The following is a 27274-nucleotide window of genomic DNA, read 5'->3' as shown; positions in this document are numbered from 1 at the left end:
CAAAAAAAAAAAAAAAAAGGGAAAACACTAATAATAACAAGAATCATTAATAAAAATTGAGCACCAATGATAATTGATAATAAGTAAATACCAATCAGCATATTAGAATGATTTCTGAAGGATCATGTGACACTGGAGTAATGATGCTGAAAATTCATCTTTGTTTCACAGGAATAAATTACATATTAAAATAGAAAACAGTTGTATTAAACTGTAGTAGTATTTCACATTTTTGAAAACAAAAAATACTGTTTTTATTGCATTATATATACACACACACATACATACATACATACATAGGTTTCATGTTCTTCAGAGTCAGATGCAAAGACTCGTTCTCAGGCTGCCTTTCCTTAACATCAAACCAGGAGCCCCTAGCTCAGTGCTGAATTATAAATTAGGCTGTCAGGCGACCCACTGTTTATGAGCTTGGGGGGTCATTTAAATTTAATTTGAAATGGGATTTCTCTTTAGGGTCTGTCTGCTCAGCAGAACAGCACCAAAATAAAAGAAAAAACACATTGCAACACCCTCAACTTACAGGTCTGGATGCTCCAAAAGGAGGGAGGGGAAAACACACCATATTTTACCGGCAAAAACAAGCGAGCTGTGTCACTGTGACTCGGCTGGAGCAGAATGAGTATAGTTCAGTACTCAGTCTGAAAAAGTGAAATAGAAATGATGGGAAGTGACCTAGACAAAACATTTGTGGCTGCATTTTGGAGGAAGTCCAAAGCTTTATATTCGGTCCATTATGATTTATTTTTATGATCAGTTTTGAATCAGGCTCACAATAAATTGTTTTTAGACAAAGACAGAAGGGGACAACAGAAAGTGTTGTCACACAGTATGGTTTATAATGTGATACTGTAATGTGTAGCAAATCATATTGGGAATATTATATCAAATTTGACATACATTACCAGTCAAAAGTTTTTGAACAGTAAGATTCTTTTTTTGTGAAGAAGTATCTTCTGCTCACCAAGCCTGCATTTGTTTGATCCAAAGCACAGCAAAAATAGAATAATGTAGAAATATTTTTTACTAGTTAAAATAGCTATTTTCTATTTGAATATATTTTAAAATGTAATTTATTCCTGTGATTTCAAAGCTGAATTTTAGCATCATTACTCCAGTCACATGATCCTTCAGAAATCATTCTAATATTCTGATTTGCTGCTCAAAAAAAAAAAAAAAAAAAGTATTATAATTTTCATTTTGAAATCAGCGGAGTAGAATTGTTTCAGGTATCTTTGATAAATAGAAAGTTCAGAAGAACAGCATTTTTCTGAAATAGAAATCCTTTGTAACATTATACATTCATACATTGATCAAAGAATAAAAAAAAATTACTGAACTGTTTTAAATATTAATAATAATAATAATAAAAATGTGACACTGAACACTGGAGGAATGATGCAGAAAATTTAGCTTTGATCACAGGAATAAATTACATTTTAAAAATATATCCAAATAGAAAACAGCTATTTTAAATAGTAAAAATGTTTAAAACTTCATAAGACAAATTAAGATATTTTTTATGAAATCCAAGAGCTTTTTGACCCTACACAGACAGCAATGCAACTGACACATTAAAAGCCCAGAAAGCTAGTAAGGATATCATTAAAATAGTCCATGTGACATTTGTGGCTCAACCTTAACAGAAGAGACAAATGTTATTTTAGAGTCATTATTTTTGTTTTCTTAGCACACAAAAAGTATTTTTGTAGCTTCATAACATTATGGTTGAACCACTGATGTCACATGGACTATTTTAATGATGCCTTCTCTACCTTTCTGGGTCTTGAACCTATAGATAATAATAAAAAAAATGTTTCTTGAGCAGCAAATCAGCATATTAGAATAATTTCTGGAGCATCATGTGACACTGAAGACTGGAGGAATGATGCAGAAAATGTAGCTTTGGTCACAGAAATAAACTACATTTTAAAATATTTTTGAAATTGAAAACAGCTATTTTAAATAGTAAAAATATTTTAAATGTCTACTGTATTTGCTGTACTTTGGATCCAATAAATGCAGGCTTGGTGAGCAGAAGGTACTTCTTTAAAAAAACTTTTGACTGGTAGTGTATGTAGTAAAAAATAACGCTAACTTTGAAACAAAATATGTTACAACACTCCCTGGTCTCCCTAATGAGTAAAACCGTTCTTGCCTTTGCAGCAGATTAATTCATCACTTGTAACATTGAGGATGATAGATCTTGCATGTAAAACCTCATTATTGAAATGTCTCGTACTTACAAATTGGAATCAAGCTGGACACGAAATGTCTTCAAGCGGCTGAACATTGTATGCAAATTATCAAGACATATGGCTTGTTCACATCAGGTCTTGTTCATGTCAAGTCCGTTTTTGGGGGGTGTTTTTGCAACAAAAAAAAACTGGACCTAAAGTGAAATAAAAATTAAAAATGTCTTTTAGCTTAGATTTCATGTTTTATGTTGATAGTTTATACAAAAATGAAAAATCTGTTATTAATTACTCACCCTCATGTCGCTCCAAACCTGTAAGATCTTAGTTCAACTTCATAACACAAATTAAGATATTTTTGATGAAATCCAAGAGCTTTTTGACCCGGCATAGACAGCAATGCAACTGACACATTAAAGGCCCAGAAAGCTAGTAAGGATATCATTAAAAACGTGACATTTGTGGTTCAACCTTAACGGAAGAGACAAATGTTATTTTAAAGTCGTTATTTTTGTTTTCTTAGCACACAAAAAGTATTTTTGTAGCTTAATAACATTATGGTTGAACCACTGATGTCACATGGACTATTTTAATGATGTCCTCTCTACCTTTCTGGGTCTTGAACAAGTCAGTGGCATTGCTGTCCACGCTGTCTTTTCACTTCACAAGATGTTAATTGATGGACTCTCATTCTGACAGCATCCATTCACTGCTGAGGATCCACTGGTGAGCAAGTTATGTAATGCTGTAGATATACACATAGTTAGTTACACTTAAGACATGGCACTTTTCTGAGCACAGATCAGAAAATCAGATCAGCCGAAAACAAATCTCTTGAGCAGGAGTTAAAATAGGCCATTTCAGCATGACATTACAGCTCAAAATCCCTCCTACATATTCTGCATGTAGCATGTCCTCCTACATGTCAAACTGTGACAAGTGACAGGAGCAAATAAGGTATCACAAACTCTGGGGATGTTATATGTCTGCCTATAATCTGCATAGATGAATCATAACGAAATGCATCAAAATGACAACTGAGAATCAGAAATACTTGTGCTTTTGGGGGACATTAATACATTTAAAAGACTACACATATAAGAAACTTATCTGGAATCTGGAATCTGGAAAACAACAAATTTTCTGCTTTTGGAAGGTCTCAAAAGGTTGCAGCTCAGAAGCCCTGCCAGCAAATCCGCCTGGAGATTTCTTGCATGTCAAATGATTGTGATGCATTTCAATAAGCACAGTGGGAAGCTTCCTTTTCATCATCCTGCCGGTGCGCACTGATTCCCCCCCGTCCGAATGCTGCATTTCTGCCGCGTTGTTCTGTGTTCTTAGTAATCATTTATCTATGCAAAGCATTTGTGCTATGAATTTGAATATTTATTCAGGTACACTGAATATAATAAGACTTTATTGAAGTAGTCAGCACGTCCAGAGGGCTAAGAGTGTGCATAATTTATAAGATTTCACTGCTGAACTTTGTTTGTCCAAAATATTACAAACAAATATATGTCTTTTATATATCAGGGGCATTTCCTCCGAAGAGGCAAAGGCAGGGTCTCCTCAAAAAAATTGGATGAGAAAAAAATTCATAGTACAAAAACACAACAGCAACACCAGCAGGTAAAATTACAGCGGAAGTCCGTGTCTCTCTCGCCTCCCCTGAGCCCATTGAGTTTTAACAGACTCCCTAAAGTGTGCAGTGAGTCTGGTGGGGGGGTAACTGAGATTGAAAGGGGAAAAGTTGCCTCCATCACGATATGATTGGATATGACTGGTTATGTTTGGCTCTGATTGGTTCATGCGTTAAATCCCGCTTCTTCTGTTCGTGCGCATTTCGCAAATCAGTCTGGAAGAACAATATAACAACGTTAATGGGAAGACTAATTTTAAAAAGTAAGTAAACAACTCACACACATAGATAGATGATCCGGTAACTTGGTAAAGTGCATGCTGTTAATCTTTTGACGCGATCGACCCGAGTTCAAATCCGCCTTTTTAATTTGAATTAATACTATAATTTACACTCAATACATTATTACTGCATACTGTTTTATAGTGTATTAATACTAAGGTGCAGATAATTGCCTCTATTTGCAATAAATATTATAAATAGCAGAAAATCCTGCTATTTTAACATAGTCTAAATATAATCTATAGCTATTTGCACAGTCTAAATAGAATCGAATTGCTTTTTTTACTCAGTGTAAATAGCATCTCTCTCTCTCTCTCTCTCTCTCTCTCTCTATATATATATATATATATATGTAAATATATCAGAGGTTGCGCTAGACTTCATTTTGACAGACAGGGTTGTAAAAAGTCCATCATAATCTATTATTACCCGTCATATATTTTTCATATTTTAATTAGAATAACACATTTAATAGCTTTTATTTTTGTTCACATTTTCGTTTTTAATTAAATTGATTAAAAACAACAAAATAAGCTAGGGCTGGGTAAAAAAAAATATATATATATATATATATATATATATATATAGATTTCTCGATTTTAATAGATTCTTTAATTTAACGAACCAATATCGATTCTTAAATCACAATCAATCTCTTAGTCTATGCTGTTTTAAGTTGATGAATGGACAGTACATAGTGCATCTTCCAACCAATAAATAGCAATAGGCTAGGCTTTGTGTTACTTTTGATATATAACAAAGTCACAGATTTTAAATTCTGTTAATTTCCTTAGTAAATTCAAACAATAAATACCATTTTGGTGCTCTTTAATGTGGTGTGATAGATCGTTGTACTTTCTGTGTACTCGCTTGTGCATAATCAAGCGCATAGGAAAACATTTGTGACAGTTTCGTTTTTGTTCTGTATCCAATGCTCTGCTGTCACACTGGAGCGCACTCACCACCAACTGGACAGGGGTGGGAATTACAGCTACAATTTACAATAGATTACCCTCAGTGTAATCTGTCAAAATGACGGACGGCCTTCAGATTTTTCCGTCACTGATAAAAAATTTCCGTCAATGATGGAGAATTTTCGCTTCACACGACCTCTGGTATATATATATATACAGTCATGTAAAAAAGTTAGGACACCCTATTGAATTTCATCAGGACATAATAAAAAATTATCTGGTCCTTGGCAGGTCTTAAAATTTGGAAACTAAATCCTCAGATAAACATCATCACTTGACATATCACACAGTGTCATTATTTATTTAAGAAAAATACAGCCAAGAGTTAAAGTTCATGCGTGGCAAAGTTAGGACACACTATGAGTCAGTTGCCTGTAGATCCACTTTTAGCAGCAGTTACTTGAAGCATTCATTTTCTGTGTGACTTTATCAGTCTGTCACATTGTTCTGGAGGAAAAACTCTTCTTTTCAACGTTGCTCCAGTTTATTGAGGTTTGTGGGCATTTGCTTATGCACAGCTCTCACCACAGCATTTGAGTCAGGATGAGCTCTGGACTTTGGGCTATTGCAACACCTTGATTCTTGTTTTTTCAGCCATTCTATTGTAGATTTGCTGGTGTGCTTGGGATCATTGTCCTGTTGCATAACCCAATTTTGGCCCGACTTTAGATGTCGGACAGATGCCCTCGCATTTGACTCTAGAATACTTTGACATACAGAGGAGTTCATGGCCAAATGACTGCGAGGTGCCCAAGTCCTTTGGCTACAAAACAAGCCCAAAATGACCAGCCCTCCTCCAGCATGCTTGTCTTTTGGTATGAGGTGTTTGTGCTGATATGCTCATTAGGTTTTCACCAAACTTGGCGCTGTGCATTATAGCCAAACATCTCCACTTCAGTCTCGTCTGTTCATTATTCTAGAAGGCTTGTGTTTTGTTCAGATGTAACTTTGCAGACTTAAACTGTGCTGCAAGGTTTTTTTTTTAGATAGAAGAGGCTTTCTTCTGCCAAGCCTTCCAAACATGCCATTTTTGTCCCATGTTTTTCTAATGGTATTGTCATGAACTTTATCATTTAACATGTTAACTGAGCCCTGTAGAGTCTGAGGTGTAGTTCTTGGGTTGTCTGCCATTACTTTGAGCTTTACACAGTCTGATCTTGGGGTCAATTTTGTGGGACGTCAACTCCTGGAAGAAGAGGTGTCTGTTTTAAATGTCTTCCACTTGTGAATAAACTTCAAATTGTTTGGAAATTTCCGTATTACTCTTCTCAGATTGATGGTTCTCTAAGATGATTGTTGATGTCTTACCTTGCAGAATCTGTGAAAATATGAATAATTTTAACAAAATAAGAGAGGTCACAGAAAATGCGTGTTACCGTTTTATTTAGTACTGTCCTGAGTAAGAGATTTTACATGAAAGATGTTTACATATAATCCACAAGACCAGCAAACAGCTGAAATTATTAAAATAACCCCCTTCAAAATTTTGGGAACCCTTAGTTCTTAATACTGTGTGTGGTAACCTGGATGATCTACGACTGTTTTTTGTTTTGAGATGGTTGTTCCAGCAGTGACTGTATGGTTTTTCACACTAAGGACAACTGAGAGACTCACACACAACTATTAAAAGAGGTTCAAACATTCACTGATGCTCCAGAAGGAAACATGATGCATTAAGAGTGGGGTGGGGGTGAAAACTTTTGAACAGGCCGAAAATGTCCAAATTTATCTTATTTTGTTGAAATATCTTTTTTTTTTCAATATAATACTGCTATCTGGAAGCAACAGAAGATACTCTCATGTTTCCTGGAAGACAAATTAAGTACAATTTACCTTGATCTTCAAATTCAAAAAGTTTTCACCCCCTAGCTCTTAATGCATTGCATTTCCTTGCGATGTTTAAACCTTTCTTAATAGTTGTGTTTGAGTCTCTCAATCATCCTCAGTGTGAAAAGATGGATCTCAAAACCATACAGTCACTGCTGAAAACAGTTTAAATATGCAAAAGATGCATACATCAATGGAAAGCCTATTTTGAAAAATTGACCCTTATGACTGGTTTTAACACATATAACACCTTTTATGTGAAACTCAGGACAGTACTAAATTAAAAAAATAACATGCATTTTGTACGATCTCTCTTATTTTCTTAAAATTATTCACATTTTTACAAATTCTGCAAGGGGTTCCCAAATTTTTGCATAAAACTGTAAGTGACGGTGCTTGATTTGTAAATGGTGCTTGATCTGTGCATATTTCTCTACTAATTTAGACAAAACTCCTTTTTCACTGGAGGATGTCGGATAGAGGATTTTAATTCAGAAGCTACAGACTAAAGTTAAATATGCCTTAAAGATGCATTTGCTTCTTACAAACAAACTTTTTGCTTCACAAGCCATTAATTGATGGACTGGAGTTGTGTGGATTACCTGCGGATTATTGTGATGTTTTTATTAGACTCTTATTCTGATGGCACCCATTCACTACAGAGGAACCATTGGTGAGCAAGTGATGTAATGCCAAACTTCTCCAAATCTGTTTCAATGAAGAATTCATCTACATCTTGGATGGCCTGTGGGTGAGTACATTTTAATTTTGGGTCAAAGCATTCATTTACGTCCTACAACTATATTTGATTTGTAATCTGTGAGGCAAGAAAAGAAACACATGGCAGACGGTCTGTCAGGGCTGAAAGCGACAGTTCTGTCCTGCAGGCCGTGGACCTCTGAGCCACAGTTTGAATTTACCAGCAGGGAGATGCCTGCAGGACACAACCCCTGGCCTTATGGTCACCTCTGTGGCCTGCGCAGATGTCATTTTCAAAGAGAAGCCTTTGTCCAAGAGCGCACTGACATGTGTGCCACAGAGTTAAAGATGTTGAGCAAAACATGAGACATCTGTCAACAGACGGAGTATCGAGGGGCCGTCCAGTTCAGAAATGTGTTGGGTTGTTGAGTGAACCTTAAAGTCGCTTTACAGAAAAAATGCACAGCCAAAGAGAAACACAGTTGTTATTTTTCTCTATTGAGGCATAAATTATTCCTAGTATTGAAAGGTCATTTTGACAGGGCTAATTATCTATTGTACCAGCAGAGGGCAACAACATTACTATCATCTGGAGAAACATATGGAAACTACTTACTCGCACACAAACGCTTCCAGAGTCAAATTAACCCAGGGTGAAAACCATGAAGGTAATACATGTTTCCATAAATAATATTAAAACGACTGTGCTTAGATTCTCTTCACACAGCCTACTAAATTCACAAGCATAAAAAGATGTTTTATGGCTGTATATTAAAAACAAAAGGAGCGAACTGTGCTTCAGACGCTATAGACTTTAATATTATGCCAAGTCGGTCTTTCAAAGCGAAATGCACCGATGTGATTACGCTTGAAAAATACAGCAGGAGAGTCGTTATTTAATGACCACTTTAATTAAGCATTATAAAAAATTACTGTTACTTACCGACTAGAATTCATAAATCAGAGAAAGCGGAAATATCTCAGTGTGAAGGCAACACCTGACTGTGAGAGGGTTTTTAAACGCTCAGACTAATTGCCAGAGGTCAGAAGTTGGGTTATTAACACTATTTACAGATTAAGCAATTGACTTTTAAGCAGAATGTTTTTATGAAACATTTGCCTCAGATTAACAGCCGTGTGAATGAGTCTGGGTCAGTTGCTAAATGAAGATCTCGATTTTAAAGGAGAAGGCCACTTCCAGAATGAAAATTTACAGATAATGTATCCTTGTCATCCAAGATGTTCATGTCTTTCTTTCTTTAGCCATAAAGAAATTATGTTTTTTAAGGGAAACATTTCAGGATTTTTCTCCATATAGTGGACTGCTATGGTGCCCCAAAATGCTGTTTAAATGCGGCTTTAATCTATCCCAAATGCGGTTGTAAATGATCCCAACCGAGGAAGAAGGGTTTAAAAATTTAAAAAAAGTTTTTTAATCTCAAACGCTCACCTTGTTTTGCTCTCCCTGAACTCTGTGTACTCTGGTTCAAGACAGTTAGGGTATGTTGAAAAACTCCCTAAACTTCATCATCCAACAAAATCTTCAACAAAATCATCCTACATTGCTGTAGAAGTACAGACCCAGTCTTTGCAAAGTGAACATGCAAAGAAGATCAAACACCCTTAACAAAAAAGGTAAAACAGCAAAATAGGACGATTTTGAAGTTGAGGGAGAACATGAGATGGGAGTTTTTCAACATACCCTAACTGTCATGTACCGGAAAAAACAGCTCAGGCAGAGCAAAACAAGACGAGCGTTCGGCATTATAAAGTATATAAATTGTATTATTTTTATTAAAATAACCAATTAATACGCTAGATAAGACCCTTTTTCCTCAGCTGGGATGGTGAATGGGAACCACATTCTGGAAGTTCAAACTCGGGGGCACCATAGAAGTCCATTATATGAAGAAAAATCCTGAAATGTTTTCTTCAAAAAACATAATTTCTTTACATCTGAAGAAAGAAACAAACAAACATCTTGGATGACAAGGGGGTGAGTACATTATCTGTAAAAAAAATTTTCTGGAAGTGGACTTCTCCTTTAAGGACAGCCTTATTCTGGGACAGTCGAATTTCTCTGACTATACCGCTTTTTTCAATGGAGAGAGTAATAACAGAAGGAAAAAATGAGGGAAAAAAACACCCGCATTAATATCAAAGACCCGCCGCGGAGAGATGTGAAATCGCTGCGGCTTTACAGAGGAACGGTGACAAAAACCCAGTAGGGTGGATATTTAATTCCATCTCAGACCTTAGAAGTGAGAAACCATCTTTCCGCTAATGCATCGAGCGTGGGAATTATTGTCAAACTTCGTTCAAATTCTCATTTTCTCGTCTCCTCCCCATCAAAGTGACTGTTGCCTTTATTTGTTTGTCAGCTAACACGTGCTCTCGACATTCCGGCGGAATATAGATTGGCTGCCGGCGTCAGAGAGAGCGCAGGTACAGGCATGTGTGGTGCTTGACTGATAGCATCTATAACCACTGGCAACACATAGACTCTATTCACACTAAGAAATGGCACAGCAGCAGGCTACAGGCAAGTTATTTCTTGAGGATGAGGACAGCGAGCCTGTGGCACAGTAGCCAGTCGCATCCACAGAGACTTATGCTTCAACCCCGAGGTCTACTGGAGATATCATGCGGCGTCCATCTCATCCCAAATCCACCTTGTGCATTTCAAACAAATGTCATTTTGCTCAGAGAAGGACAGGTTTATTATTGCTTGCTAATGTAAGTTGAATGTTTCTGTAGTGTATTAGCTCGCCTGTTTGCACTACAAAAAAACAGTGTGTTCACAATTAAGATAATACATTAAAATAATATGGTAAGACACCAATTTGCAATATCAAGCAGCAAAATGAGCCGTTTTGTACAGTTAAAAATAGCTAGATGTGAATGAGACCGGAAGCCAGACCCTTTAAATTACAAATGACCGCTCCTGTCTTATGAGAAGGTTTTACTGTAATAAAGTGGTTCATTTTCATAAGAGTAGCTTCCTAGCACTATATTTTTGATCTTCTTTGATTTGTTTCTTTTTATCTTGCAATTCTGACTTTTTTCCTCAGAATACTGAGATATAAACTTGCAACTGCAAGTTAACAAGTCAGAACTGTTAGATATAAACTTGCAGTTCTGACTTGATATAAACTTGCAATTGCGAGAAAAAACTCAGAATTGTGAGATTTAAATATTAAAAATGTTTATTTATTTAAAATATAACTCGCAATTGCATGTTTATATTGCAAAATTCTGAGAAGAAAGTTGGAATTGCACGTTTATTTCTCGCCATTTTGACTATAACTCGCAATTACGAGTTTATATAACAGTTCTGAGAATAAAAGTCAGAACTGCGAGGTTATATCACATAATTCTGACTATAACTCACAATTGCAAGTTTATATCAGGAAATTCTGAGAAAAAAGTCAGAATTGCAAGTTAAGTTCTCGCAATTCTGACTAAACTTGCAATTGGGTGAAAAAAAGTCAGAACTCTGAGTTTATATTTTAAATATTTAAATCTCACAATTTTGATTTTTTTTTTTTCGCAATTGCAAGTTTATATCACACAATTCTGAGAATAAAAGTCAGAACTGCAAGTTTATATCGCAAAATTCTGAGAAAAAAAGTCAGAAGTGCACATTTATTTCCCACAATATTGACTATAACTCGCCAATTACAAGTTTATATAATGCAATTCTGAGAATAAAAGCCAGAACTGCGAGTTTATATCTCACAATTCTGACTATAACTTACAACGGTACGTTTATATCGCAAAATTCTAAGAAAAAAAAAGTCAGAACTGCAGAGTTACGAGTTTAACATGATTCTAAGAATAAAAGTCAGAACCGCGAGGTTATGTCATGTAATTCCGACTATAACTCGCAGTTGCACGTTTATATCACGAAATTCTGAGAAAAAGTGTGAGAATTGTGAGTTAATTTGTCGCAATTCTGACTTTATAACTCGCAAGTTTATACCATGCAATTCTGAAAAAAAAAACAGAATTGAAAGTTTGTGATTGTGACAGATTGTGAGTTATCACATAATTCTGAGAATAAAAGTCAGAATTGCAAGATGTAAACTCGCAATTGCGAAAAAAAAAAAGTTTATACTATAGGTAATTTCATGTTAGTGTATTTTGATCTTCTCTGCAGCAGCTTGCTAGAACATCCATTTTGATATATATTAGCTAAGTATTATTTCTTTTTCACTCAGTTACCAGCTGGCACTTATTGTTGATTTCATATATTTAGGATCTTTAAATCAGATTTTCTGTTAGCAACTTGATAGCACTTCTATAGTTATAGTAAGCTAAGCAGACCACTTTTGCTCTGTCAGCAGTGTGCTAGCACTTCTATTGCTTATTTGATGTTAGCTCTACTCAGTTTGCAGATTGCTAGCACATCTGTTGTTGATTTTGCTATCTATCTAGATTTCTGCTTTGTTTGGTTACCAACTTGTTAGCACATTCTTCTTGACTTCATATCTCAGCTTATTACTCACTCATTTTTACCATTTTTATACATTGTCTATGTATTTTTTTATCTGATTTTCCATGTATTGCAATTTACTAGCACTTCTACACTGTAAAAAACAATTTGTTGAGTCAAATAATTTGTAACCTGGCTGCCTTAAAATTTTAAGTTCAGTCAACTCAAAAAAAAGTTTATCCAACCTGAAATGTTAAATTATACTAAGTGACAACTTAGATATTTGATTTGAATCAACTTAAAAGTTTAAGGCAGCTGGGTTACTTACCCATCTGTTAGGTTTAGCAAACACAAATAGCTAAGTTGTTACTTAGTACAACTTAACATTTCAAGTTGACAAAACGTATTTTAGTTGACTGATCTTAAGATTTTAAGGCAGCAGGGTAACAAATTATTTTAAGCCGACTCAACAAATTGTGTTTTTTATTTTTTACAGTGTATAGCTAATTGCATATGTTAGCTATTAATGTAAGTACTTTAAGTATCTTTTGATAAACATTGTGATGCTAACCTGCCATGTTTGCATCAAACATACACCTGATAGGACACATTTTAAATGTTATCTGAGAATCAAATCCATGACCTTGATGTTGCTAGCATTACGCTAGCTCTACGTAGTGAGCTACCTTGTAAGGCATTACACTAAAACAATGTTTAATTTAAAATAAAGCTGTGGGAATCATACAACTCTGCTTAGACACAAAGCTGTCAAATTTGTTCGCAGACTGAATTATTTACCTTAATTACTCAGGCCAGGAAAACAAAATTGAGCTGTCATGTCTGTCAGTGCAACCATTGTTTCATTGTGGATAACAACCAAATGTTTACCTTTTCAATATACAGGCCTACAAATGCAGTATTTATAGCACAAACTAAACGGACAGACAATTTATTCCAGAGATGTGACAACATTCCAAACATAAACCCATCCGCCAAACTTTCACATAGCAACAAGTAATCGGCAGAGCTGAATGCCAAACGACAGATTGCTTTGACTTGGCAGGAGAGGGTTGATAGCGTAAGATTCGGATCTTCCATTTATAGAAAGAAAACCTGCATGCGATAATACAGTCTTGAGGAAGGGATAAAAAAACACCTGTGCGCGGGGTCTATTTTGGGATTGGAGCAGTCAAGGTCATCCATGCGGAGACAAATTGTGTAGGAGGCACGGCTAACAAAGGGAATATGTTAGTGCTTTCCGCAGAGCTCGGCACACAGACAGGTGGATCTAAGAAAGAGACCTGCTGAGAGGCTGATGGGAAGAGAGCTAAAAGGCGGGAAAGAAGTCTATCAGTAACTGAGGAGGAGCCATTATACAATCCGGGCACAAAGAGTCTGCAAAACAAAAAGGTTTATGAGGGAAAGATGAGGCAATACACTGTGAAGAGGTTAGGCTGTTTTGGCAGTCCTGTGATAGCAAACAGCGGTTAAAGACGTGAAAGACATCTTACTAAGAAAACAATAAAATACAGAAGTAAAAAATAAATCCTTAGCTCAGTTTTTTTTAAAGTCTGAGCAATAACAAGCACAACTAATGCAGGGCTGCACACTAAATAAAATGTCTAAGGAGCTATTGATTTTCACAACTAGTTTTGTTTTAATTACAGAATCACTCAGTAGTATAATTATCTATTTATTCTCGCACATATAGGCTATATTCTGAACAACTGAGTTTGAGAATGAGTCTGATTCAAATCGCAATTTCATGAGCAGGTTTGAAGCTGTTTTGTAAATCTTTTTGCTAAAAAGATCTAATAAAAGATCTGGTTCATAAGCGTCAATTTTTCCAAATTAAACTTTCTCTGTGTTTGCCATTTTATGAGGAAAAACTGGATCTCACACTGACAAAACTGCATTTGGATACTTTTTCTCAGAACTGCGTTATTTAAACTCACAATTGGGAGAAAAAACGCAAATGCAACTGCGAGTTATTAGGTCAGAAATGTATGAGTCCATTTCTTCTAGAATCGGGCATTATATTTTGAGAAAAAAGTCTGACTTGCTTTTGTATCAGTTTGTATCTTGCAATTCTGAGAAAAAAATTGCGAATTGCGAGTTAAAATCTTGCAATTCTGAATTTTTTCCATGCAATTGTGAGTTTATATAATGCAAGTGCATTTACAGAAATGTAAAATATTAACTTGCAATTCTGAGAATATATGAGTCTATTTTTCCAAAATCTGACATTATAACTTGAGAAAAAAGTCAGAATTGCGAGTTTGTATCATGCAAATCTGAGAATAAAAGTCAAAATTGAAAGAGATAAACTCGCAATTCTAACTTTTTCTCGGTAACTGTGAATTTATATAACGCAGTTGTGAGTCATTAAGTCAGAATTTTGAGATATAAACTTGCAATTATGAGAAAATAAGAGTCTTATTTTCCCCCACTCTCAGAACTGGACATTACAACTCGCAATTGTGAGTTTGTATCTCGCAATTCTAATAAAAAGTCAGAATTGTGACTTTATTTCTCACAATTCTTACTTTTTTCATGCAATTGTGAGTTTATACATCATAATTGCAAGTTATTTAAGATATGCAAGATATGAACTCGTAATTCTGAGAAAATATGAGTTTCTTCTAATTGGGCATTAACATGAGAAAAAAAAATTACGAATTTGTATCACAACACAGTTGTGAGTCATTAAGTCAGAATTGTGAGATATAAACTTGCAATTATGAGAAAATATGAGTCTTTTTTTCCCCCATTCTCAAAACTGGACATTACAACTTGCAATTCTAAAAAAAAGTCAGAATTGTAATTTTAATTCTCGCAATTCTGACATTTTTCATGCATTTGTGAGTTTATATAATTCAGTTGCGAGTTATATAAACTATGTAATATAAACTTGCAATTCTGAGAAAATATGAGTCTTTTTTTTCCAGAATTTGACATTATAACTCGAGAAAAAAAATCAGAATTGTGAGTTTGTAATCACGCAATTCTGAGAATGAAGTGAAAACTGCAATTGCAAGTTAAGTCAGAATTCTGAGATATAAACTTGCAATTCTGAGAAAATATGAGTCTTTTGTTTTCCCCTCAGAACTGGACATTATAACTTGCAATTGTGAGTCTGTATCTGTAAAAAGTTTTTTTTTTTGAGATTATGAGATAATTTCTTGCAGTTCTGACTTTTTTTCAACGCAACTGGACATTCAAACTTTTTTTCAGAATTGGACACTCACATTTGTATCACACAATTCTGAGAATAAAGTCAAAATTGCAAGATATAAACTAGTTTTTTTTCTTGGAAATTGTGCATTTATACAATGTCAAGTCAGAATTGTGAGTTTGTATCTCGCAATTATGACTTTGTAACTCGCAATTGCGAGTTTGTATCTCACAATTATGACTTTGTAACTCGCAATTGCGAGTTTGTATCTCACAATTCTCAAATTGTGAAATCTCACAATATACATTTTCTTACCTGCCTATATTTTAAATTATTGGTGCAATTTTGCTTGTTTATCTCATATTAAGTCTATGCTTAGTTTATCAAACAATTTAAGCTTTTTGGACATGTGAGATATAAACTCAAAAATTGTGAGATATAAACTTTGTGAGAGAAAATAATTTTGAGATAAAAAGCCATTAAATTAATTTTAAAATCTAAATTCAGAATCCTGAGGAAAAAAAGTTTTATCAAGAATTATCAAGATATAAACCCAGAATTGTGAGATGTAAACTCTGTAAAAGTCAGAATTCAGAATTTATATCTCACAATTCTAAATTTTTTTTGTAGAAGTGTGACTTTATGTCTCAAAGTTTGGACTTTTTCTCAGAATTGTGTGAATTGTGAGATATAAACTCAGCATTGCGAGAAAAATGGTCAGTCGCAATTACCTTTTTCATTTTTAATTCTGTGCCAGAATCAGGATTCCATATATTTCCATCATTTTAGTTGTAGTTTTATATCTAAATAAAATTGAATATTTAAGAAAATGACCATGCTAGCCTTTTCACAGGTGTAAGATACAGTTTGTCAAAGACAGATTCAACAAGACTCAATCACCAGATCTCATCACCTCATCCTCCAGTCTCTCGTCTCAAGTGGCCTCATGTGACCTTGCCCGCCTCCGCCCTCTTCATCCCACCACTGCCCTTTTGCAGTTGGAGGCCTGTGTGGCCCCATCACTCTTAGTGCTGGTCTCTCTGCCAAACGCCAGGGCTAAAAATATCTGTGCCAACAAGGCAGAGTGGGTTCAGCCCTCTAACAGGAATAGCAGAGTAGCAGTCAACTGCTGTCTGACAGAGTCGCTGGAATTGTCAGTTTGCGAGCAGCACGATGCCCTCTCTTTCCCTTTCATTTTCTCCCTCTCTGTTTTCCTTCCATAGGTTGGACAACATCTCCGTCCCCTTAAATTCATGACAGGTTTCAGACCAGACTGCTGCAGAGAGGGGGAGTTGTTTAGACAGAGGAACATGCAAATAAATACACCATGCTGTTAATTTCCTGCAATTTCAATGGTGTCAAAATATGAGCACATACCAAGCACTTAATACCACCCACGAACGCTACATTAATCACACCATGGACCTTAATCAGGGCTAATTTGACTGATTAGTTCATTAGGTTGTACTGTTAAGTACCTTGGTGAAACATTCAGCCAACAAGAGACTAAAAATAAGGCTTTCCAATAAAACTACGGAAGATATCAGTTGTGAAAATTACGCTTTGAAGGGATAGTTCAACCAAAAATGAAAATTGAGTCATTAATTACTCAGACTCATGTCATTCCAAACCTGTAAGACCTTCGTTCATCTTTGTAACACAAGATATTTTTGATGAAATCCAAGCGCCTTCTGACCCTGAATAGACAGCAATGCAACTGACAAGGTCAAAGCTTAGAAAGGTAGCAAGGACAGGTTTTTGTGCACTAAGAAAACAAAAATAACAACTTAATTCAACAATTTCTTCTTTTCCGTGTCAGTCTTCAACACGTGTTTACAAGAGTACCACGATGCAAAGACTAACATGAGATAATTGTTGAATAAAGTATTGTCGTATCTTCGTAAAATTACAGTTGAACCACTGACGTCACATGGACTGTTTTAATGATTTCCTTACTACCTTTCTGGGCCTTGAACGTCAGTTGCATTGCTGTCTACACAGGGTCAGAAAGCTCTCAGATTTAATCAAAAATACCTTAATTTGTGTTTTGAAGATGAAGGTCTTATGGGTTTGGAACAACATGAAAGTGAGTAATTAATGATAGAATTTTCATTTTTGAGTGAACTATCCCTTTAAGAGTGGAGTTCATTATTTTACCCCAAAAATTAAAATTCTGGGCAAAATATTTACTCACCTCCAGGCCATCCAAGAAGTATATGACTTTCTTTCTTCAGCCAAAGAGAAATTTCAATATATTTTTTCATATGCAAGTTAATGGGCTCAGCGTGGACCATTTTTGACAGTCCAAAATTCATGTTTAAGCCGCTTCAAAGTAATCCAAACAACCCCAGCCAACAAATAAGGGTCTTCTCTAGTGAAATGATCATTCATTTTCAGAATAAAGTAAAAATTAAATACTGGTTGTGTGGATTTCTTTGAAGCTGCCTAAATATGGATTTTGGACCATCAAAAATAACTCATGCCCTGTTTACTTGCATAAATGAAGGAAAATCCTGCAATGTTTTACTCCAAAATCTCAGTTTCTCTTCAGCTGAAGAAAGTAAGTCATATACATATTGGATGCCCTGAGGGTGAGGAAATAATCAGGAAATTTCCTTTTTTGATAAACTATTCCTTTAAAAGAATTACGCAATCACGTAATAGCGGAAAAGAAAAAAATAGTATCAAACTGTTAATTCACAAACATTGCGTTGTTTTAGAAATAGTTCAACCAAAAATTAAAATTCCCTGATTATTTATTCACCTCCAGGGCATCTAAGATATACACTACTGTTCAAAAGTTTGGGGTCAGTACATTTTTATTGTTTCTTTTTTTTTTTTTTTTTTTAAGAAATTAATACTTTTATTCACCAAGGATGTATTAAGTTAATAATTAAAAGTTTATTAAAAGTTAATAATAAATAATTTACATTGTTATAAAATATTTATATTTTGAATAAACACTGTACTTTTTAAACTTGTTATTCATGAAAGAATCCTGAAAAAAAAAAAAAAAAATCACAGGTTCCAAAAAATATTTGGCAGCACAACTGTTGATATTATCCAACATTGATCATTCTAATAATAAATCCGCATATTAGAATGATTTCTGAAGGATCATGTGACACTTAAGACTGGAGTAACAGCTGATAAAAATTCAGCTTTTCATCACAGGAATAAATTCTATTTTAAAGTATGTTAAAATAAAAAACATTATTTTATATTGTAAAAACATTCTGCAATATTACTGTTTTTTTTCTATATTTTTAATCAAATAAATGCAGCCTTGATGAGCATAAGAGACTTCTTTAAAGACTATTACAAGTCTTATTGACCCCAAACTTTTGAACGGTAGTGTATATGACTTTCTTTCTTCAGCTGAAAAGAAATTTAGGTTTTGGAGCAAAACATTGCAACATTTTTCTCCAATGCAAGTGAATGGGGCTCAGCGTGGACCATCTTTGACGGTCCAAAATCCATATTTAGGCCTCTTTAAAGTATCCACACAACCCCAGCCAACAAATAAGAGTCTTCTCTAGTGAAACGATCACTCATTTTTAGAATAAAATAAAAAATTGTATACTTTTTACTTACAAATGTTAGAGAAGACCCTTATTTGTTGGCTGGGGTTGTGTGGATTATATTAAAGCTGCCTAAATATGGATTTTAAACCATAAAAAATGGTCCAACGCTGAGCCCTGTTTACTTGAATTAGATGAAGCAAAATCCTGGAATGTTTTCCTACAAAACCTTAATTTCTTTTCGGCAAAAGAAAGAAAGTCATATACATATTGGATGGCCTGAGGGTAAGGAAATAATCAGGAAATTTCCAGTTTTGGTAACCTATTCCTTTAAAAGAGTTATGCAATCACGTAATAGTGAAAAAGAAAAAAAACAGCAACAAACTGTTAATTCACAAACATCGCGTTATTTTAGGAATAGTTCACCCAAAAAATAAAAATTCCCTGACTATATACTAACCCCAGGCCATCTAAGAAGTATGAGACTTTCTTTCTTCAGCTGAAAATAAATGTAGTTTTTAAAGCAAAACATTGCAACATTTTTCTCCAATGCAAATGAATGGGGCTCAGCGTGGACCATCTTTGACGGTCCAAAATCCATATTTAGGCAGCTTCAAAGTATCCACACAACCCCAGACAACAAACAAGGGTCTTCTCTAGTGAAACGATCAGTCATTTTCAGAAAAAAAAAAAATAATAAATGTACTTCCTACTTACAAATGTTAGAGAAGATCTTTATTTGTTGTCTGGGGTTGTGTGGATTACTTTAAAGCTGCCTAAATATGGATTTGGAACCATCAAAAATGGCCCACGCCCTGTTGACTTGCATTAAATGATGGAAAATCCAACATTTTCCTCCAAAATCTAAATTTCTCATCAGCTGAAGAAAGCAAGCCATATAAATCTTAGATGGCCTGGGGGTTATCCATCTTTGATCAATTATTTCTGTAAAAGAATTATGCAATCATGTAACAGCAAAAAACACAAAATAAAAATGTAAAACGTGTCTATAGGGTGTGTTTGCACGGCATAGTTTCACTGTATTTTTATATACGTTTGTGTGTAAGGTTGTACAACATTGAACGGACAGCCTTATTTTCACTCACATTCGTTTAAATTTGGCATCCACGCTAAGCGTCAACGCATGATTATTTTAGACTTCATGAATAGTGTACATTAAATCTGACCTACGCAGATAAGAAATACATGTTTTGCTTTTTCCTATTAAAGCTTTGTGAAATCATTGCAAGTCTGAGTCACTCTTTATTCTACTGTGGTCATGGTGAAATATTGAAACGCTGATCAAGCAGTTAGAAAGCTAACTATTGCCACCTAGTGGTGAGATACAGAACGATACCAACAGCCAGGCTTATGAATAATTAATCTGATTGCATAAATGCTAAAACATTGCATAAAATCACAGCACAGTTGCTGGAATAGATGAAGATATGTGATGTGTGTAAATGCTTCAGTTTTGCTTTGATCAAGCTTCAAAAATGCTAAACAGTCTGATGTCAGCCTTCAAAGCACAACACAACTGTTTCATTAATACTTTTATTTCTTAAGACAGCAGTGGTGTGATTACAAATGGGCGGGGCTGCTGTCGAACCACATGGGGGCGCTGTCATTGTTAGTTGTTGTGTATCAAACAGGCCTGGAGATGCATATTCAATGGAGTGCTTATGTAACAGCCATGAATGAGACTTTAATTCCTTTTGTTTTGGCTCTGGTGTGTTAACACATCCTAGACCGACACTACGCACAACAAACACACCTCTTGTGCCTGCGGTTTCCGTGACTGTGTAACGGATCTCTGTACAAAAGCTCTATGAGCGACTACATTTAATTGAGTTTTATTAAATGGTCAAACAGCAGGAACCGTGGGGATTATGGTTAATGCACGTTGAGAGCCTTTGTGTTAGCACTGTCAGGAATATTTATTTATGTGTAATTGTAGCTCCCTTCTTGCGCATTTCCAATAGACCTCATGTCAGCTAAGGAGTTAGTCACATTAAAGCATTTAATGCTGAATAAACTGTCTTAAGCATGTGTTTGCAAACAATAAATATTGGCTCGCACTTTATTTTATACGCCACACGAAGAATAATGAAAAGCTAATATTATTAGCTGCTTCGCAACACTGAACACTGTTTTATACTTATTATTACTAGTATATCTGCCATCACGCAAGTGGATCTTAATGAAGACAAAACATTATAAAGCACTAGGATTTAGTCATAAAATATGAAATGCATACAGAACCCGTCAAACCAAAGCAAATGCATGTGTTTTAGCTGCAAATACCTGACACAGCATGCTGTTATTCTGCGTTTGAGGATAAACTCCCAGATCTCGTCCTCCGGAGAAGGCTTTCCTAAAAGTGGAGCGAGAAATCAATAACTTGGATCATTAGTCTGGCTCATGTGGGCAAATTATATAAACATTAATTGGATATGACAGAGAGAGATTGCTTTTTTAGCCATTTCCCATAAGCATTTGTCTTGTTGTAGCCTATTTGGTCAGGACAATCGGCCTTTTGTGTTTTTACTGTAAATACAGCTGCACATGAGGGGGAAAAAATCTGAGAATATTAGATTAAATTTTAATTTTTACTGTAAATACAGCTGTGCATGAGAAAAAAAATCGGAAGAAAATTCAATTAAATCATAATATAATTAAAAAATTAATATACCAGTCAAAAGTTTTTGAACAGTAAGATTTTTAATGTTTTTGAAAGAAGCTGTAGTATGCTGTAATATTGTGAAATATTGCTAATTATTTTTACTATTTAAAATTACTGCTTTCTATTTGAATATATTTTAAAATGTAATTTATTCCAATGATCAAAGCTAAATTTTCAGCATCATGACTCCAGTCTTCAGTGTCACATGATCCTTCAGAAATCACTCTGATTAGCATTTTTTTTATCATTATTATTATCAATATTTAAAACAGTCGTTTTTTCAGGATTCTTTGATGAATAGAAAGATCCAAAGATCAGCATTTTTCTGAAATAAAAAGCTTTTGTAACATTATATGCTATATTATACACTATAATTATAGAAAGTAATATTTTTATTTATCAGGGATGCTTTAAATTGATCAAAAGGGATGATAAAGACATTTATAATGTCACCAAAGATTTTTATTTCAAACAAATGCTGTTCTTCCGAACTTTCTATTCATCAAAGAAACCTGAAAAAATTTCTACTCAGCTGTTTTCAACATAATAATATTAATCATAAATGTTTTTGACCAGCAAATCAGAATATTAGAATGATTTCTAAAGGATGACGTGACTGGAATAATGATGCTAAAAATTCAGCTTTGAATCAATAAGTTAGATTTTTAAATATATTCAAATACAAAACAATTATTTTAAACAGTAAAAATATTTCAAAATTTTACTGTTTTGATGTACTTTGAATCAAATACACGCAGGCTTGGTGAGCAAAAGAGACTTCTTTAAAAAAAAACATTAAAAATCTTACTATTCAAAAACAGTCTTTTTTTTTTTTTTTTAAAGAAATTTATACTTTTATTCACCAAGGATGTATTAAGTTAATAATTAAAAGTTTATTAAAAGTTAATAATAAATAATTTACATCATTATAAAATATTTATATTTTGAATAAACACTGTACTTTTTAAACTTGTTATTCATGAAAGAATCCTGAAAAAAAAAATTACAGGTTCCAAAAAATATTTGGCAGCACAACTGTTGATATTATCCAACATTGATCATTCTAATAATAAATCCGCATATTAGAATGATTTCTGAAGGATCATGTGACACTTAAGACTGGAGTAACAGCTGATAAAAATTCAGCTTTTCATCACAGGAATAAATTCTATTTTAAAGTATGTTAAAATAAAAAACATTATTTTACATTGTAAAAACATTTTGCAATATTACTGTTTTTTTTTGTTTTGTTTTTTTTGTATATTTTTAATCAAATAAATGCAGCCTTGATGAGCATAAGAGACTACTTTAAAGACTATTACAAGTCTTACTGACCCCAAACTTTTGAACGGTAGTGTATATGGGTCCCAGAGAATGCAATGATGTTCAATACTAGTCATTTTAAAACGAAATCTATATTTTTTCTCCTAAATTCTCATAACATCTGACCAAATCAAAACCAAACAGGCAGATTTTACAAAAACTGTAGTTTTACAGCTAATCACGCAGTCTGATCTGGAGTTTGATCCTAGCAAAAACATCGTAGAAAAATATATTAAGAGAAATGTAAGTCAGAAAACGAGAAACTGTATGCGTAACAGCGTACCAACATAAAGTGTTTTGACATCTTCCATTACAGTGAACCTACTGCGATCAGTGCTGCCCTCTTCTGGCCTTAATGGAGAAAAGCGCCTCTGACTGACATAAATCAACTGACTGACTGGCATAAAGTGATAAAACCTTCATAAATCCGTGAAAAGCCTTCTCAGATGTTCTAAAAAAAAATAAACAACATTTGTTATTTTACTTCCTAAGGGCTTTTAAACATAACTTGCCTTTAACACACACGTTCACACAAGCGCAGTCGCCACATGGTGGCAGCACTGCCCTAATCATACCGCCTGAATGTTTTCCACCCGTCTATCCGGCGCAGGGGCTCACCGGGGTAAAACCCACCTGACTCGATGCCTATTAATACAGACAACGCTTCACTTTCATCCATAATGTGATTATGCCATCCCGGGGAGCAAAACGATACCCCCGACCGCAAGCTGTCAATACGAATCTCTATGTGCCTATTGTACCGCCGGGCACGCGTTGTGTTCTCCCCGTCCCCCGCGGCTAGGGACAGGTCACATAAAGATTAGTCGGGTCTCCTCTCATCAGTAGGGGTCCCATCAGGAGAAATAAGCTTCTTCCAGGGAGGTGACTATTATAAACAGGTGCCTCCTTTCATTTTGTGTGTTGACACACGGTGGTCTAATTTCGCCTCTGGATCTTTCGGCACCATATTGTTTTGCCTGTTCTCTTTTCGCGCGAACGCGATGTGTTTTTTTTCGCGGGCGCGCGAGTTTTTTGCAAATATTAATAGGTCTTACTCATTTTGCCTCCGCCTCTGTTTCTGTCAGATATGTCTGCTGTGATAATTGGGCTCAATCAGAGATTATTCATGGCGCTCTCAGACATGACCGAGCAGCTTTGTTTGCCTTGTGCCTCTCTGACAGAACCAGCCCACACGTTTGCCTTCGAACATGCCTCTACCTCACAATGCGTACCGCACTCATCCTTTCTGTGGTGCTTGCGTGTCCTTAATTACGACCAATTAACGCGTGGACGCAAACGCGGTAAAACATCCTACTTCTAAATGGACATACTCTGGAAAATAACATGACAACCTCCAAAAAAAAAAAAAAATACAAGCGCGGCATCGTGCGGCAAAATAGCCCCCCTGGATGTTATAGTATTTATCAAAGAAGGCAATTCGCTGATATTTGCGAGTTCTCTGAGTACATCTTCTTGAAAATAATTACAGCGGTAATGACTTTTTCCCGGTAATGCTGGGAGAGAAGGGAACAGAAGCTGGAGACATGTAGGCCGATAAAATATCCGCGGCCAGGCCTCCCGGTGCGCTCCCCTCCGCCGCCGCGCTACGGTCCTATATCTACACGGCTGATAAACCATTAGCCAGAGCCGTGACTCACTCGTTGATCGTAGTGAAGAGCGCTAGCGGACAGCCTTGCCCAATACTCCCAATTGTTCCCCTAATATCTGTCTAATGGCCTCCATTTAATCTAGGGAGGATGATTATTACGTATCCGTCCCCCCCTCCCTTTTCCCCTGGCCGAACACGCAGACACACAAAGCCGCAGTCCTAGCAGATGAATACATCTCGGTCATCAGTGTAAAGTAAAACATAATCAGTGCATTTCCCTCCAGTGCATGAGTATGCTAATGAGTGAGCTTCGCTGCGTAATTTTAGATTATGTTCCGATAGCTACATGCAGCGAGGGTGTTTGGAGGTTTGTCTCGGGCGCGTGTTGTGCGATCGTTCTCTGTGGTTTTCTCCATGTCCGTTGAATGTGTTTTTGATGGGTTTACAGACAAAGCGAATGCAGATTATTATTCCTACTTTTGTTTTCTTTCATTCCGTGGGCAGTTTTGTTTACTTTGTTTCCTCCATGCCTTCCTGGTTTTTGATTTTTTTTTTTTACCTTAAGCTTTGCTTCCATCTTATTTTTTTCTTTTACTCTATTAACTTTCATTCTTTTTCCTGTTGCAACATTCTGTCATTCTGTTTTCCTTCTTTCATTCATTCCAAGTTTCCTTTCAAGTTTGCTTTCTTCAAACATTATGTGTTCCTCTACTTGTTTCCTTCCTTCCATCCTTCCTTAAAAGCCTTCCAGAATTTCTTTCCTCCTCCTTGACTTCCTCCGTTTTTCTTTCCTCTCTTTTAATTTTGCTTCCCACCCCTTACCGTTTTTTTCTGCTTTGTCTGTCTTTCCTCGTTCTGGCCTTTCTTTCTTTTTCTTTCCTTCCTTCCTGTTGTCTTTTTCTTTGTTCCGCTTAGTAATTTTTTGTCTTTCTTCATCGTCTTTCCTTCCTCCTTCTTGCTTTCTTTTTTCTTTCCTTCCTTGTGTAACTTTGTTTTACTGTTCTCTTTTCTCCATGTCCTCGTTCCTCTTCTTTCTGCTTGCCCTTTGTTTTCCTCTATTTCTTTTTTTTCAACTCTAGCTTCCATCTTTTTTCTTCTATTCTATTCATTTCCACTCTTTTCATTCTGTCTGTCATCCTTTTCTCTTTCCTTTCTTTCCCCTTACATTATTTGTCTTCCTTGTTTACCTCCCTTGCTTTAAACATTATTTGTGTTCCTATCTTTTGACTTGCTTCCTTCCCTACTTCCTTAAAAAAACTTTATCTTCCTAATTGTTCTTTCCACCTCCTTACCTTCCTTCATTTCTCTTTTCTTCCTTTTCATTTTGCTTCCCACCCCTTACAACTTTTTTCCATCTTTCTGCTTTGTCTTTCTTTCTTTCCTTCTTCTGGCCTTCCTTTCTTTTTCATTCCAGCTTTCATTCCAAAAAAAAGTTTTGTTTTTCTTACTTCCTACATGTCTTTTTTCTTCCATGTAGTAATTTTTTGTCTTTCTACGTTGTATTTCTTTCCTCCTTCTTGCTTTCCTTTTTCTTTTTTCCTTTCTTGTGCAACTTTGTTTTACTGTCTCTCTTTCCTGCTTTTTTGCCTTCTTTTCATTGTCTGTCGTCCTTTTCTCTTTCCTTCCCTCCCGTTCCAACATTATTTACAAGGTCTTCCTTATTTACCTTCCTTTCTGTAAACATTATGTGTTCCCCTCTTTCTACTTGCTTCCTTTCATACTTCCTTAAAATTTGTCTTCCTAGTTTTTCTTTCCTCTTCCTTGCCTTCCTCCATTTTTCTTTCTTTTCTATTCCTTGCCTTCCTCCTTTATCTGTCCTTCCTACCTTCCTTTACATTTTCCATCTTTTTGCTTTGTCTTTCTTTCCTCCTCCTTTCCTTTCCTACCTCTTTCCTACTTTTTGTTTTCCTTCCTTCCTTCCCTTTGTCTTTTTCTTTCTTCGGCTGGGTAATTTTTTTTTCCTACCTTGTAAAACTTTGTTTTACTGTCTTTCTTTCCTCCGTGCCTTCCTTCCTCTCTTCTGCTGCTTTTTTGCTTCTGTTTTGTTTTCCCTTTATTCCTTCTTTTTTTTCTTTGGACAATAACCCTTGCTTCCATCTTATTGTTTTCATCATTCATTTCCATTCTGTCATCCTTTTCTCTTTCCTTCCTTCCCCTTCCAATGTCTTCCTTGTTTGTCTTCCTTTCTTTCTTTAAACATCATTTGTGTTCCTCTTATTCTACTTGTTTCCTTCCCTCCTTCCTTAAAAAAGGTTTTTGTCTTCCTAATTTTTCTTTCCTCCTCTTTGCCTTTCTTCATTTTTCTTTCCTTCCTCCCTCCTACTTTTTCTGTCCTTCCTTTCTTCCTTCCTCCACCCATTGCAACTTATTTTCCATCCTTCTGGTCTTCCTTTCTTTTGTTTTCATTCCTGCCTTAAAAAACTGTTTTTGTCTTCCTAATTATACTTTCCTCCTCTTTGCCTTCATTTTTCTTTCCTTCCTCCTTCCTTCCTCCACCTCTTGCAACTCATTTTCCATCTTTCTGCTTTGTCTTTCTTTCATCCTTCTGGCCTTTCTTTCTATTGTCTTTTTCTTTATTCTGCTTTGTAATTGTTTTGTTTCTTTTCTCCTTCTTGCCTTCCTTTTTCTTTCCTTTTTTTTCCCCTTTCTTGTGCAACTTTGCCTTCTTACTCCCTTTCTTTTCTCCTTGCCTTTCTTTTCTTCCCCTCCTTTTTTTTCCCCTTTATTCCTTCTTTTTGACTTTCTTTTCTCCCTCCTCCGTTCTTTCTTCTTTGCTTTCCATATTTTTCTTCCGTGCAATTTTGTCCTCTTGCTGTTTTCCATTCCTTTTTGCCATCGTTCTTTTTCTTTCCTTTCTCCATCCTGCTTTTTGCTTTCCTTTTGTTTTCCTTCCT

The 27274-nt window shown here is 35.4% G+C and overlaps 2 long non-coding RNA genes across 2 annotated transcripts; both read right to left on the bottom strand.

Moving 5' to 3' along the window:
* Positions 1–100: 100 nt before the first annotated feature.
* On the bottom strand, positions 101–2768 carry LOC127156298 (uncharacterized). Its single transcript, XR_007825723.1, has 3 exons — positions 2510–2768; positions 2265–2410; positions 101–659 (listed from the first exon to the last, which is right to left on the bottom strand). It is a non-coding gene; the product is annotated as an uncharacterized LOC127156298 (long non-coding RNA).
* Positions 2769–15873: 13105 nt separating this feature from the next.
* LOC127156366 (uncharacterized) lies at positions 15874–24033 on the bottom strand. Its single transcript, XR_007825739.1, has 3 exons — positions 23827–24033; positions 21070–21139; positions 15874–16520 (listed from the first exon to the last, which is right to left on the bottom strand). It is a non-coding gene; the product is annotated as an uncharacterized LOC127156366 (long non-coding RNA).
* Positions 24034–27274: the final 3241 nt, after the last annotated feature.

The sequence above is a fragment of the Labeo rohita genome, chromosome 25, assembly GCF_022985175.1.
Source record: "Labeo rohita strain BAU-BD-2019 chromosome 25, IGBB_LRoh.1.0, whole genome shotgun sequence".
Classification (NCBI taxonomy): Eukaryota; Metazoa; Chordata; class Actinopteri; order Cypriniformes; family Cyprinidae; genus Labeo; species Labeo rohita.
This window is presented reverse-complemented; position numbering and strand designations above follow the sequence as displayed.